Raw genomic sequence first — 15705 nt, forward strand, 5'->3', positions numbered from 1 at the left:
AGGACAGCCTGAGCTACCTAGTGAGACCCTGTCTTGAAAATAAGCAAAACTACAATTCATGAAAACCAATGGATACAACTTTCTAAGTGACAAGTCCCACCAGGGAAGGTATTGCAGTTATATTATTGTCCAGTGTCATGCTCATGTTTGTTGTTCAGCTTGACTTATAATTGATGAACAGTTACATTTGATTATCATCATTATTATTATGTTATAATAATTATCATCATGATTGTATGTATGTATGTATGCATGTGTGTTTGTGCAATGTACATTTGTGGGTACGGCTTGCATGTGGATGTCAGGGGACAACTGTGTGGAGTTGGGGCTCTTCCCGATTGATGTGGATCCTGAGTGTGGAATTCAGGTCATCATTCCCGCACAACAGACACTAACCACTGAACAATCTCACTGGGCCTGTAAGTAGTTATCAGGGAAGCAAAACAGTGTTGGCGGTTTTAGGTGAACTTATTTATATGCAATATATGAATACATTATATATGCACATACATGTATGTAAATATGTGTGTGTAAATATGCTCTGATTATTACATGTAGTTGTGGCTAAAGACAGTGATTTGTTCTGGTCTGATAAAAGTCTTCCCCTGTACTTTGTAGCTAACAGAGACGGAGACTCCTAGTATCAGGCCGGGCAGTGGAGGCCCACGCCTGCAAGGAGCCAGCAGCATTGGGATCTCTGCAAGTTCAAGGCTGACCTAGAGAGAGTTCCATGACATTTAGGGCTACAAACAAACAGAAAACACAACAAAACAAAGCAAAACGAAAACATCTCTCATACTTTTATAACATCAAGAATTCAGCTTTTAACAAACTGACCTACTACTAATTGGTCTTTTCAGCTCACATATTGGATTGAGTTACTGAATTATCTCGCCCACGTAGATTCAGGAAAAGCGTTATGTTTTTCTTCAGTTCTAGAATTGCTTGTACATGCTAGGTAAGCCTTCTACCACTGAACTACACTGCCAGCTCAGGACAAACACTGTAAAAAAATCATTCTAAATTAAATTATTTTTAAACTGGTTCAAACAAAAACATGTTTATGAATGAGGAACCAGATATTGTTAAACACATCTATTTCTTAAATGTCCATCACTTCCTTATTCAAAGTCTTTTTTAGTTTTGAGAGGTCTGAATACTCCATCACTATCTGTGGTTGTCCTACTGTGTACCCACACACTAGGGCTTCTGACCCCTGTGTCTCCCGACTGCTAACCTTCTGCACTCAAGTTCAATCTGATCCTTTCTCTGTCTCTATCTCTGTCTCTGTCTCTGGCCTTCTCTGTCTCTCTGTTTCTGTCTGTCTCTCTTTCTCCCTCTCTTCCTATGTATGTGTAGAGAGAGAAAGAGAGACAGTGTGTGTGTGTGTGTGTGTGTGTGTTGTTGAGACAAGACCTTGCCATGTAGCCTAGGTTAGCATTAAATTGCAATTATATACTTACTTTGATTCCTAAGAACTGGAATAGCAATTGTATCTGAGTACTTAGCTCAGATCAACATATTTTATTTTTTAATATATAATTTATTTTTATTTTATGTTCATTTTTTTGCTTGCATGTATGTCTGACATAAGGGTATCAGACACCCTGGAAGTGGAGTTACAATTGGATGTTTGCTGCCATGTGGGTGTTGGAAATTGAACCCTTGACCTCTGCAGGAGCGTGGTCTATAACTGCTGAGCCATCTCTCCAGATCAACTTGTTCTGTATTCATATGTGAAACTACTCAGTGCTTGTCTTTCTAGATTAAGGAGGGTAATTTAATAGCTCTTCTGTGGATGTGTGCTACTTACCACAGACTCTTGCATCACCTAAATTTAGATGTTGATACCTTTTCTTACATATAAGGCAGTAAAAAGAATTGGAAATTCTTTTTATTAAATTTATTTATTCATTCACTTTACATCCCAATATAGCCCCACTTTCCTCTCTCAGCACCCCCTCATGCAGATCTTTCCCCATTCCTCCTTCCCCTTCTCTTTTGAGAAGGGGGAGACCCCCTCTAGGTATCATCCCACCCGACAATAACCTCCCCCTACCCACCAAGTCACTGCAGGATTTGGCATACCCTCTTCCACCGAGGCCAGACAAGGCTGTCCGTTTAGAGGATCCGTAGGCAGGCAGGCAACAGATTCAAGGACAGCCCAGTTGTTGAGGGACCTGCATGAAGACCAAGCTGTTCACCTACTACATATGTGCAGGGGGCCTAGGTCCACCCTGTACTCACTCTTTTGGTGGTGGTTCAGTTTCTGCAAGCCCTTAAAGGTTCAGATTAGGTGACTCTGTTGGTCTTCCTGTGGAGTTCCTGCTCCCTTTGAGTCCCTCAATCCTTCCCCCAACTCTTCCATAAGACTCCCCCAGCTCTGTCTAATGTTTGGCGGTGGGTCTCTTAATCTCTTTCCATTGGCTGCTGGGTGGAGCCTGTCTCAGAGGACAGTTTTCCGAGGCTTCTATCCCCATGTATAACAGTATCATTAATAGTGAGTGTCAGGGATTGGTTCTTGCCCATGGTATGGCTCTCAATTTTAGCCAGTCATTGATCGGCCATAGCCTCTGTCTCTGCTCTAACTTTGTCCCTGTACACCTTGTAGGCAGGACACATGTTGGGTCAAATGTTTTGTGGATGGGTTGCTGTCCTTACCCCTCCACTGGGAGTCCTGCCTGGCTACAGGACGTGACCACTTCAGGATCCATATCCCTCTCTGCTAGGAGTGTCAGCTAGAGTTCCCCACCCCTAGCCATAGACACCCTGTGGCTTCCCCCATCCCAGGTCTCTGGCACATCCTAGAGACTGCCCCTCCCCCTTCCAATTTCCAGAGAATTTGAATATCTTTTTTATTTAAGTATATAGCTTCCAAATAATTATTATATAGTTACAAATTGTGTTGTTTATGCTAGAAATTACTACTTTTCTAAATAGCATGGAACTGCCCACTCATTTGCTTTCCTTTGGGATTTTCTACAGTGAATAAGCTCTTTTAATTATGCTATGTATTCAGTTTATAGTAACTCTTTGTTTTGCAAAAAGCCCTTAAAATCTTGAAAGGGTTGATGGGCAAGGGAGCTTCACTTTTTTCAAGGGAAAAAAAAATGATACTTTTTATATTCAAGTGAAGAACAGAAACAAAAAATAAATCTTTATGTTTTGTTAACTCATCTAAATGGTTTGACATTAGTCATGGCAACAAATAATGACAATTTCTAAACTAAAACTTTGAATGCTCAAAATTGGAAGTAGGGAGATCTTATTTCCACACTAAACAAGTGGCTTGTGATTGCTATATATGCAAGTCCTTTTGTTACCAAATATATATCTCACAGATTTGTATAGAGAACGTGTGGGTGTGAAATCATAAAGTGTTCCTCTTATGAACTGAAGGGTATGTGTCACCATTCCTTCACTATTAAGCTTGACCATGTAGCTGAGGTATTTCTCAACTACCCCAAGCCCATACCCCAATTTAATTCAGAAAGAAAAAAGACATGAATCAGACCCAAATCGAGGGCTAGTCTACAACTATCTGATAACAACATTTTTAAGTTGTCAATGTTACCAAAAGTAAACTGAAGCCTGGGAAACTGCCAGCCAAAGAGACATAAGGAAATTAGATAAAGACAGCTGATGTATCACTCGGCATGCTGGGGTAAAGGAGATGTTAGCTAACAAAATGATTGTACTAATACTGGCTTGTTGACAGTAACACACGTAGTACAGCGTGCTTTACAGATAACCACTCTCAGTGCCGGTGAGATTGTTCAGTTAGTATTTGCCGTGTAAGTCTGATGACCTGGCTTCCAACAGTAGAATCAGAGTTAAGAAAGAAGAGAACAAACTTCATCAAGTTATCCTCTGACATCCGCATGCAAGCTATGCCCACAAATGGGAATCACACACAGAGGGATACATTATAACACTAGGCACAGCTGGGCCGTGATGAAGCCAAGCAGACAGTGTGCTCAAGACTCCAAAGGGAACCTACTAACGTAAGTCATCTGACTGGAGGAAACAATAAGATAAAAGGGAACCCTCTAGATCTTATTCTTAACTCCTGTCTTAATTTATCCCCCAATAAAATGTTTAGTTATATATATTTTTAAATAAAACAAACATGGAGCAATTCAGCCTTAAACTTAACAAACACAGGAAGGAAGTGAGAAAGAAAGATGTACATAGTTTCCTTCTTACTTGGTAAATTTTCTTTGTATATCTGATTAGTTATAATATACATTTTAAGAACAGTTCTGTTAGACCAATATATATGTTTGTCACCAATATATATGTATATAGGTATTATTAGTCATGTACAGAAAACACTTATGGAAAAATAATTCAGAGGCCTTTAGAAATTATAATGCTGGTTTAATTTAACATGGTAATCAGAATTAGAATGGAATCTCTCTATTGATTCACATATGGGGCTATGTGACACCGACTTGTAAAGGGGGAAGGGGCAACAGCTGAGGATTCATGGTCTCAGTGGCAGCTGATGGACTGCCCAAGTGTTCCTTCTAATTGCACCATTTGCTGAGGATTTTTTTTTTTAGATGTTTACCAAAGCTCAGTAGAATGACAGAAGACAGCGAAGGCACCATGGCTTAGCTCTGCCACAGGCTATTCCTTTTCTAATGTGGTTCAGGAAAAATACTTGTCTTCTGTTTGAAACTCTTGGGCTTAGGTCTTGAAGCAACCAGCATTTTCCTTTATTTCCCTGGCTTATATAATAGCCTTGCATACATGACTACTGACCATGTATGGCAATGGCTGTAACTTATCTCACATACTCTGCTCATTGTTTTAAGCCTGCACATATATTATAGTGTGCACCAATAGCGCTGTGTTATAATCAAGTAATACTGGGTGAATCAACTGGGGTTCATTCCTGTCCTCTTGGAAACCTGACAAAAGCATTTGGAGAGAGGATAAAAATGGGGTTCTGGTAACAGACTTAGAAAGACTGACTTCTTGTCAATAAAGGTAACTGTGAGTCCACCAAGGCTGGTTTAGACAGCAGTCAGTTCCAGCTGGCAGCCAGGATGACAGAGCATGCTGATCTGGGGGAGTTTGTGTGACCTCAGGGAGGGCATGTGCTGCGTCTTAAGAGGCAGAAAACCAGCACCAAGCAGACGAAGGAGAGGTGAAACTGAAGACACAGCTGGACCGTGATGAAGTGAGACCGAAGTTTGTGCTCAAACCCTGCAAGGTTACAAGAGACTACATTTCATGGAGGATGACAGTTATGGAGATGATGGTGTTTGATGCCACCACCCGCAGCTTCAGATGTCATGGAGTAGGGGATACTGACCATATTTGACTTGAAGGATCAGCTGCCATCTCTTCTTTATTACCTCACTATTCCTTTGCTTCTTATTTGGCAATGAATAAACTGATCACCATTAAGCACTACCACATAGCTAAGGTGTATTGCCAGGTTAACCCAACTATGACCTAAGGCCATTATAGTGAGCTCTACCAGTGTAAGTTTGACATTGCTGGACAGCCAGTTCATCTCTCTGATCCCTGATTCAAAATGTCATAAGATCAACATGCGAGATCCTGAGTTCACTTCAGATAAGCAACTCCCTGGTCAAGTAAAGGATCTGTGTATCCTAGATGAGACATTTGCCATCTGCAGTGTTCCTGATAGCAAGTTCTGTATGCTCCCCAGGGGACAAGCTGGATGAGGTATCCGGGAACCTGGGGGGGAATGAGGAATGGGATGGTAGAAGAGAAGGGCCCTGCACCTGAAACAGCCAACAGCATTGGTCACTATGTCCTGCAGCATGGTGGATGTCCTGTACTAGGCTCCTAAAATGTCCCCAAATAAGCAGGCCTTTGATGGGTTGGAAGACCTGAAGCTGTTATTTGAGTACCTCACCCTGTTTGGCATTGATGACAAACTCTCCTTTGACCTGAGCCTTCCTTAAGAGTCTGATTACATACTGTATTGGGGTCATTGAGGTAGTGCTGCTACAGACCTCAACCCAGGCAGGGAACAAGCCTCTAGGTGTGGACAGTATGACAGTATAGCTTCTGGACTGCGCAACAATGGGCTAGAGGTCATGATTGACCCCAGAGGTTGAAGGGAATGATGTATAGGTCTCAGCTTTGGAGTAGAGATGGTCTTCTCTATTATTGAACAAAGAGTAGAGGCTTTGGAGCAACCTGTGGTCTCAACCTATGGGTCACAGCCCCTGTGAAGGTCAAACAATCTTTCACAGGGGTTGCATATCAGATATCCTGCCTATCAGATATTTACATTGCAATTCCTAACAGTAGCCAAAGTACAGTTAGGAAGTAGCAACGAAAATAATTTTATGGTTGGAGGTTGCCACAGCATGGGAAGCAGCATTATGAAGGCTGAGAACCACTGCTTTGGAGGAAAGGGTGTGGAATCACAGAGACACAGGTGCTTCTGACATCTGGACAGAGTAGGTTGCAGGAGGAGAGACCAAAGCTTGGCTCAGAGCTGTGGGATGCTGGGATCAAAGATGAGCATCTCTACAAGAAGAACCCCAAATTACTTAGCCAGCTGTAGTACTCTGAGGAAACAGAGATCTCTCTAAAGGACATGGTTGTCAAGCAGGAGTTCAAGGATGGCATCGTGGAGCTCAGTTCAGTGGGAAATGGTGCATGCTCAAAGAGAAGACCTGCTGGAGGGGACAGGAAAAAGAGCGAGTGTCCCTCTGCATCTGCTGAACTGAGGGAACTAGCAGAGGAAACAAGACTGGCAGAGTTTGGGCTTAAAACTACACATGTGCTTAATAGTTTGCACATCCCTGTTCTAGCAGAAGACTAAGGGATGGTCAGGGTCAGAGCCTTTTGTTTTGTCTCATTATTATTATCTTACTATTAGTAATCACTGGCAAAAATAAAATGAACAATAATGGCCAGGTACTACATTTTCTTTGTGAGTGGCAGCAGAAGATAAGTAGGTTTATCATGTCTCTGCCTCCTAAGTACCTGAGATGTCCTCATTGCAGAGACACACATCAGATGGAATAGATGACTCCCGGCAACCTATCACCAAAAGTCTCATAACTGGGTTGACAATCAGAGGATGAAAGGAAGCGAAAGGATTCTAGGTGAAAGAAGAAAGAAACGCACCCTATTCCTTACAGGGAGTGATGTGCAATAAATGTGGTTAGTATCAGAATACTTCAAGCAAATTAGAGAAACAGCTTTAAGATCGTAGGATAAGATGGCAGATTGAAGTGGCTGTAACAGCTGTCCTTTCTGAAGGCCAGTGGAGGGGTGGGAGAAGAGAGAGGGGAGAGAGAGAGAGAAAGAGAGAGAGAGAGAACTTGAACACCCATCTTGGCTGGGAGCGTATTCTCAGAGTAAAGTAGGAATCCCAACTACCCAGCAGACTGGAAGGCCAGAACAGTGAAAGTAATTTTTAAAAGCACAAGAGCACACAGTAAACAATAGGTTTTTACCTGTGGTGAGCACACTCCTGTGAGTAAAGAGGAGTTGAGAAATGTATTTCCATTTTGTAATGAAAGCGTTGAAGAGGAGGGACACTGAGCAGTTCAGAATCAGAAATTCATTCGTATCTTCTTTTCTCAATTATTCACCGAAGTACTTAGACTTGTGTGCATGTAAACTCCTGGGACTACTCCCTCAAAGCATAGATATGTATTTTGTATTGTCTTCAAGAGTGGGTCTATTAAACGAGTAAAGTCTTGAAACAGAACTGTTGCTACTAGCCCTTTATCCATTCTGGGAGTAAAGGTGTTGTTGGCTATTGAAATACCAGGTGTGGTGGTTTGAATGAGAAATGTCCCCCATTGCCTTGGATTTTAGAACACTTGGTCCAGTTTATTCCCTTGTCTAATCTGTCTGCAAATCACAATCCCCATTTGGATGAAATCTATGTGAAAGTCTTCTTATTGACTTTTCCTGTAAATAGAGTTCATGATTCAGAATATCCTAAGCTTTACTGGGTAAAATTTGTTAAACCACACACTATTACAATCTCAATTTGTCTCATCAGGAATAAGATCACATCTGTGATTGATCCAGATAATGATTATGTAGTTTGCACAACCCAAGCTCAAAGCCACAGCAGGTGCTGAAGGGTTGAGTGGTTCCAGATTAGAGCATTGCCTAGGGAGAGCTGCATTGTTACTAACTAGAGGTGTGATGGCTGGCAATTGCTTTTAGCTTCAAGGAGGCTTGAAATAAAGCTAGATAAACAGAGAGGGTAAGATCCAATGTCTGTTTTGTACTGAAAAATTCTATAATGATTTTAAGAAGTGGTTTTATTATTAACAGTCACCCATTGAAAGTTAATATATGCTATCTCTTCTGCTATAACAACTTCTAGGCAGGTATCATTTCCACCTTACAGACCATAAGACTCAAGAGACCCAAAACAGTGCTTTAGGTACATACAAGAAAAGAGCCAAAATCAGAAATAGAACCCATTTTCACTACAATCCAAATCCTAAGCTTTTAATTATTGCTTCCTATTGGCCAAAGAAATGTAATTGTGTGTAAAAATTCATTGGTATGATGTGTTATTTATTCACCTGTAATAGACTAGAATAACATGTTATCAGGATGGCAAGGGGATTTAGTGGGTAAAAGCATTCCCTGCCAAGCTTGATAAGCCAAGAGACTGTTCCTTCTATCCCATACAATAGAAAGAGAAAAGCCACCAACAAGTTGTTCTTTGACCTCTATGTGGGTGTGCATCCACATATACCTTACAAATAAATGTATAAAAAAATAACATGTCAGCTTATACATGTGATTAATAGGTTGTCTTTCAGAGGAAATGGGGCTCGGGGAAGCAAAGGACTTATGGGGTACTAGGAGTGTAAAGGGCAGAGATCTTGGGTGTACTTGGAACCAGGATCTGGAAGAGCACACAATGACCAAATGATATTTGCCAGATACTCATCATCCAGACAACATCATACATGTGATCAGCCTCTGAAGGAATACTCATGTGGAACTTAGAAAACTTCAAACAATGGCCAATAAGGCTTCCTCTATCTTCCACCTCTGTTTACGCTCCCCATTGCTCTCTCTGTTGGCCATGCTGCATGTATCCTTACCTTCCCATCCAGGACTGCTGCTGCTCTACCTGGGATACTTTCCTGTTACTGTGTCTATTTTATTTCCTCAGATGAAGTGATGAGATGAGGGCCGTACCCAAGCTGTGCAAATACACGGCTTGAGCTGAACCCAGAGCATTTCTTTCTCTGTTTCAACTCTCCCTAGACCTAGGCCTGGAAGTTTCTAGCCTCAATAAAAATCTAATCTTGTAAATTGATTGATTCAATCTGACTTTTCTTGGCTTCTGATTGAATTGCTCTGCTTGGCCTCAAACTAACCCTGGCAATCTAATCTTCTGGCTCCTTCTCATTCTCTGCGTAGATTTGTCTTCACTTGTATTTAGCTTTTTCTCTGTAACCTATCTCTGTAAAACTGTTCTGGTAAAGCTACCATAGACACACACCACCCACCACACACCTTTATTCTCTCTCACTGCTTTTAAGAAGCCTTTCTTCATCTGCTCTTCTCCTGAGAGTTAGGAGTATCCTATCTCTGAATCATTCTGTCAAACCTTTTTCTGATTCATCACTTTGTCTGCCCCTCAACTTAAACATCACTTTCAAACATGGCTGCTTTCTTCTATAAACTAACCTTACCTTCATTTTTAGGGAATAAATGTACTAATGGTGTATCTGTATTTTATTCAGATCATACTGTAATCAAGGTTTTGTCTCCGTTCTGGTTGGATCAGATCTTTGGATGTGATCCTTTGCCAGAGCAGCCATGTTGCTAGATTAAAATTCCTTTACATGTGCATGTGACATCTTTAGAAAGACTTTTGTCTGAATTTAAGCATTCTCCCCATGTGTCATTATTTAGTATAGGAATTGTACTTATGGTTTTTTTTATATAATTTTCAGTGTTTTATCTATTTGTTTCCTGATAAATTTAGGAAATGGGCTCTATGGTACCTAGAACTCATCTGTCAGGTCTCTGTGGGATCTCCAGTTCCCAATACATAATGATGTCAAAGCAACTATTTTTATTTCTTCTACAAAGTAGATAAACAAATGTTACAGATTTTAGCATTTATTATAGTTAAAATGCTTGGGACAGGTGTCACTTTCCAAATTTCAGCACTCAGAAGAATTCAAATAGCTAGCCCAGAGGATGTTGATGACTATATAATTGACTATTAGAACCCAGTCTTCAGCTTTATTTACAGAAGGAAACTGACTTACCTCCCAGAGAGAGAAAAGGGAGGCTTAAAAGTAATTTCAGTTACACAGTCTCAGTATAAAGAGAACAGTCATTAGCTGGTCTTAACAGAGAACAACAGTGGTGAGTGAAAGGTATTAAAAGGGTGTTCAGTTAAAAATACAACATACTAGCTGGGGAGTGAAGATGTACCAAAAATGTTCTGAAATGTTGTCAAGTATTTCTGCTTAAGGGATAGATGGGTGCTTAACCATTGGCTTGATAAGGAGCTGAGATGGGGTAATGCACGTTTGTCTGCTTTTTCATTTGCTTAAAGACTTAAGTCTTTAAGCAATATTTTTTTAACACTCAATAAATTCAATCTCTGGGAAATAGGAGAAGGGTGTTATTTTTCTCCTTTTGCTCTTACAGTTACCTTGTTAAGGGTCATGCCACATCCAGGGCATGTATCCTATCTGGCTGGGACTGGTGCTAAGAAGTGTCTTGTAGAGGAGGTCGTAAGCCCTATGGTACTGGAGTCAGCCTGCTTCTTGGCATGGTCAGCTGCTGCTTTTCTTGGAGGCGGGGTGTAGTATTTCTTAAGGAAGGACATTCACAGTGATTAAAATTGCTCAGGGCTTGCTTCAGTGTGTAATTCTGGTACTGTAGTATGTAATTCTGGCAAGAAGGGAGTAAGAAAGGGACAGAAAATCCCAGACAGTGGCATGGAAGGGCACATAGTACCCTTGGGTGTCACGTCAAGAGAGGGGGCTGTGGCAATAGAAGAGGGGGTCTCGATTTGTCAGACTCTGGGACAGTAGTCCTTGAGTATCACATCCTCCTAAGGAGAATGGAGACCACAGATTCCAAGAATAGTGCCTGACCATGAGCTTTCTGTCATTCACATTTTTTAGGCAAGTTTCAGGAATCAACTGGCAAATGGAGATTTTGAAAGTAAGGTTGTTCTTCTGAAAATTAAACTGAAAAATATCCCTCAGAACAAAAAGATGAAGGCATACTAAACATACATCTACTTTAAAAAACAACAATTCCATTTTTAGATGTATGTATGTTCTACAAAATATGCACATAGATTCATATAAATGTATATACACCCCCATGACAACATTATTCAGTGTAGTGTATAATTGAAGCCCATCAAAATGTCCACCTGGAGTAATATGTATGGATATTGCATGGCATATTCATATAGTGGAATATTCCATGTCAATAAAAATAGAGAAATGACAGGCAGCTGAGACAAGGCAGGTCAGTTTGACATAGTTTTGAGTTAAACATTCATAAAACCCTCGGGCAGTGGTGGCGCACGCCTTTAATCTCAACACTTGGGAGGCAGAGGCAGGCGGATCTCTGAATTCGAGTCCAGCCTGGTCTACAGAGTGAGTTCCAGGACAGCCCAGGCTACAAAGAGAAACCCTGTCTCATAAAAACAACAACAACAAAAAAATTCATAAAACCCAACATATCCTGAATGATTCTATTTGCATAAAATTGAAAACCAATTAAAAGTTATAGAGAAATTTTAACTCAGCAATATGGCTATTCTGGCTGGAATACAGACTTGCCTTTAATCTCAGGAGACAGAGGCAAGCTGATATCTGAGTTCAAGACCAGGCTGGTTCAGAGAATGTTCCAGGTACAGAAAAGCTTGGTTCCACTCATGGTGGTATGAGGCTTTAATTCCAGCACTTGAGAGTCAGTTCAGTCAGTCAGTGCTGTTGTGAGTTGAAAGGTAGTATTGTGGAGGTAAGTTTGTGGCAGTTCACTTTGTGGAGTTCAGAGGCAATTTTTACAGGGACAGTTTTACAGAGACAGGTTGCAGAGAAAACAAGCTAGACATAGATGAAGAAAGAATGAGCCAGAAAATGAGAAGGAGCCAGAAGATTGGAACAGATTGCCAGAGTAGTTTGAGGCCAAGCCAAACAATTTAGTGAGAAGCTAAGAGAAATCAGATCGAATCAGTCAGTTTAGAGAGGAGTTTGGGCTAGAACAGCTGAGTTGAACCAACTGTCCAGAGAAAGCATGAATTTATTCAGCAGTAAGCCTCTGAGGCAACATAAGGTAAATAAAAGTTTTATAAGAAGTAACTGATGACCTTAGAAGACAGGAAGGAAAGAGGATGGGTATAAAATCTACCCAGAGAATGAGAATGAGACAGAAGATTAGAACAGATTGCCAGAGTTAGTTTGAGGCCAGGTAGTGCAATTCAGTCAGAAGCCAAGAAAAGTCAGATTGAATCAGTCAATTTGCAAGATTAGATTTTTATTGAGGCTAGAAACTTCCAGGCCTAGGTCTAGGGAGAGTTGAAACAGAGAAAGAAATGCTCTGGGTTCAGCTCAAGCCGTGTATTTGCACAGCTTGGGTACGGCCCTCATCTCATCACTTCATCTGAGGAAATAAAATAGACGCAGAGCACAGGAAAGTATCCCAGGTAGAGCAGCAGCAGGGTTAGGGTTAGGATTAGGGTAAGGTGCTTGCAGGGATTAGTGATAATCTACTTCATGATAATCTGTCAGACCTTATACCTAAGAATTTTGCACATTTCCCGAATGTATGGTATGGTTTACTAAAACATTCAGTAAATTTAAGAAGCAATACTTCCTTCAGAGGTAGACAGGATACTGGATGGAATCAGTAGGAATCCCAGGGTGGGGGCTGTTTTCCAGCTTGTGTTGGGGACTTTACAGAGCATGATTGTGACTGTCTCCATTTTGAGAACAATCACAGGTGTAGGGAGGAGAATAGCCTATGGCCGATGGAGCATTTGAATTTTACTGTCACAGGGTTTTCTAAATCTGGCCCAGGAAAGTATCCATGTCTCTCTCCATGTCTTCAGGAGCCCCTGCTATGGGCATTTTCTGGGAAGGAGTGGCCTCAGTCCTTGTGTCGGGGGAAGGGAATGGCACAGAGAGTGCCAGTGTGGCTGTAAACCTGGCACCTGGATTTAAAACACAGGGATCACCTATTACCCTGATTTAGGAACTTCAACTTGAGGTCTAGCTCTTCAGCTGGCCTTGTACAACTTTTTGTTTGTTTTGTTTTTAAATTAAAAAACCTTGGGCTCCTCTGACAGGAAGACGAGACTTTTAAGGCCAGGAAGAAGGCAAAATGGAACAGCACGGTCCTTTTCTCAGCTGTTAATGAGACATGTGTAGTCAAGAGCAAGTATACACATTGATTCTTGTCAAATGAGATTCTTTACAGAGGGAAAACACCCGCTACTGTGGAGGTGTGTCCCCTGGGAATGCTTCATGCTTCAGTCCTTCAAATGAACAGACAACTCCTCTTTCAAGGTGTGTCTTCTGACACATCCCAAGTTCGTATTGAGATTCTCCTTTGGTGTCCTTTGCCAGTTAGAGCCCTTGTAGCTCCAGCGTGCTTCACCCATGTCTCAGCTTGCGACATGCATTCCACACCCCCACCCCCACACCCCCTTCCTTGAGAGGTGTAAGGGAAGAATTGGATTGCTGTTTGTTGAAATGGACTGTGTGTTTCACAAGTCCCATTTCAATAATCTAGAAAAAGCAATGTTGATTTTGGGATTGGAAAGGGCAATACAACACGACTAAATAAATAGCAGGCAGTCCCTCAGCCCCTGCTGGCCTGCAGAGTTACAATGTGATTTCTGGGCCTTAGAGTTTCCTCTCTTTTCTAAAGCAAACAGAATCTGAAAGGGCTTACACAGAGACAGAATTTTAAATCTGAATGCTCAGGAAATGGGACCTGGGAAATTCTAAAGCTATGATGTAATCCCTTGAGAAGTGGAAACTTTTCAGCTATCCCTTCACTCAGCCCAATCATTGTTCAGCTCTCTGTATGTACCTTTGAGTTTCCTGCAAATTTCATCTTCGGAGAGGCCTGTCCTTGTACTTTTCAAGGCTGAGCTTGGCCATCACCCGTGTATGGAAACCATCTCCAGGGCTGTGGATCTGAAACAAACATAGGGAAGATGTTTCAGAGCATGGGGAATGGGACTTGGCCTCAGAATGATCAATTCCCATGTTTGATTTCACTTTATTCTCGCCTCACGTTTGAAATCTTTTTTTAATTTTAAACAGGAAGAAGACAGAAACTATGTGGAGAATATCTTTTTATATGAGTGGACTTATTTTCATCATGTTTTTTCTCTACTATCATAATTTTTCAAGAGAGAGGGTATTAAGGAATAAACAGAAGGATTACGCTTGCTCTCTCATGAAGCCGAGAGCTGACTTTCTGCTGTGACTTCAACAAACAATTGCCAGCCTTCAGAAATGAACATTAACTTTAATAGGGGAGAATTAACCATGCTATTAACTTTTACCTTTCCTAGAGTGCAGCCTGTCAGCCTTGAAGCCCACTCAACACAAATTGGATCATTCTTCTGCTTTCACCCATCAATAGCTTTATCCCTTCTTCTCTGACTTAAAAAAAATGCATTTAGTTAGATTTATTCTAACCATTAACTTTAATGTCTAATACACAGAACTGGCATTTTCAATTCTGGGCCTACTTTTCGTAGTCAAAATTCATTGCAAAAGCTGTTTTATAGAGGCATTCTGATAGACTTGATTACCATCACTATGTTTTGTGTATTTGTAGAGTGATTCTGGAATTTAAAAGACAGCTATAACCAAATAATACCTACCAAATTATCATCCTGTAAAAGTTTCAGGAATCCTAAACTTCTGAACTCCAAGTTGGCCAGAGAAGCCCAGGGCAGTATTTGGTAGCATAAGAATGATATTGATTATGACTTGATAGCTAGGCTTTGCTAAACAGAATTTCCATATCACTTCAAGAAAATTAAACTTAGGAACTTTCACCCATTGCTTTGGGAAAGATACTTTTAAGGTATAAAAGTTTTGTAGATCAATTAGACAATATCTAGTGGAGGTGAAATAATATCTATCTGTCTATCTATCTATCTATCTATCTATCTATCTCATAGACTATTAATTCCAGGATCAAGTATATGAATTATGGATGCTCAACCATGGTAGCATAAAAATATGTATTATAGAAGTTGGTGAAAGATTTTTGATGTATACAAGGTGAATACACAATGGATAACAATGTAAACTAGTGAAAATATGAACCATTGATGAAATGAATTCAGTTTAATAATTGCAAGGAGCAAAAATAAATAAAAGCATAGTTGAGACTCACATTAAAAGAATAAAGGTCAAGTAGTAGAAATGTATTTTGTATAAATCTGAATATAACACATCATGTTATTTAATATTTGATGTTTATAAAAGGATAAAGAGATAAACATAGTATGTTCCATGGGTGTGTGGAGAGGTATGGGTGAAGGGGATGTCTCAGCGGGCCCATGCCGAGCCATCTCTTCCCCCTGAGGGACCAGTCACACACCAGTATAGCATAGAATAGAGTTTATTCAGAGCATGGGGAGGGGAGCCAGGAGGGTAGCAGAGGCAGAGAGAGAGAGAGAGAGAGAGAGAGAGAGAGAGAGAGAGAGAG

At 40.8% G+C, this 15705-nt stretch overlaps 1 pseudogene; it reads left to right on the forward strand.

Annotated features, from left to right (window-relative positions):
* The first annotated feature begins 292 nt into the window (after positions 1–292).
* Positions 293–6722, forward strand: LOC114619815 (annotated as a pseudogene).
* The last annotated feature ends 8983 nt before the right edge of the window (positions 6723–15705 follow it).

This window comes from Grammomys surdaster, unplaced genomic scaffold, assembly GCF_004785775.1.
Source record: "Grammomys surdaster isolate TR1022 unplaced genomic scaffold, NIH_TR_1.0 165, whole genome shotgun sequence".
Classification (NCBI taxonomy): Eukaryota; Metazoa; Chordata; class Mammalia; order Rodentia; family Muridae; genus Grammomys; species Grammomys surdaster.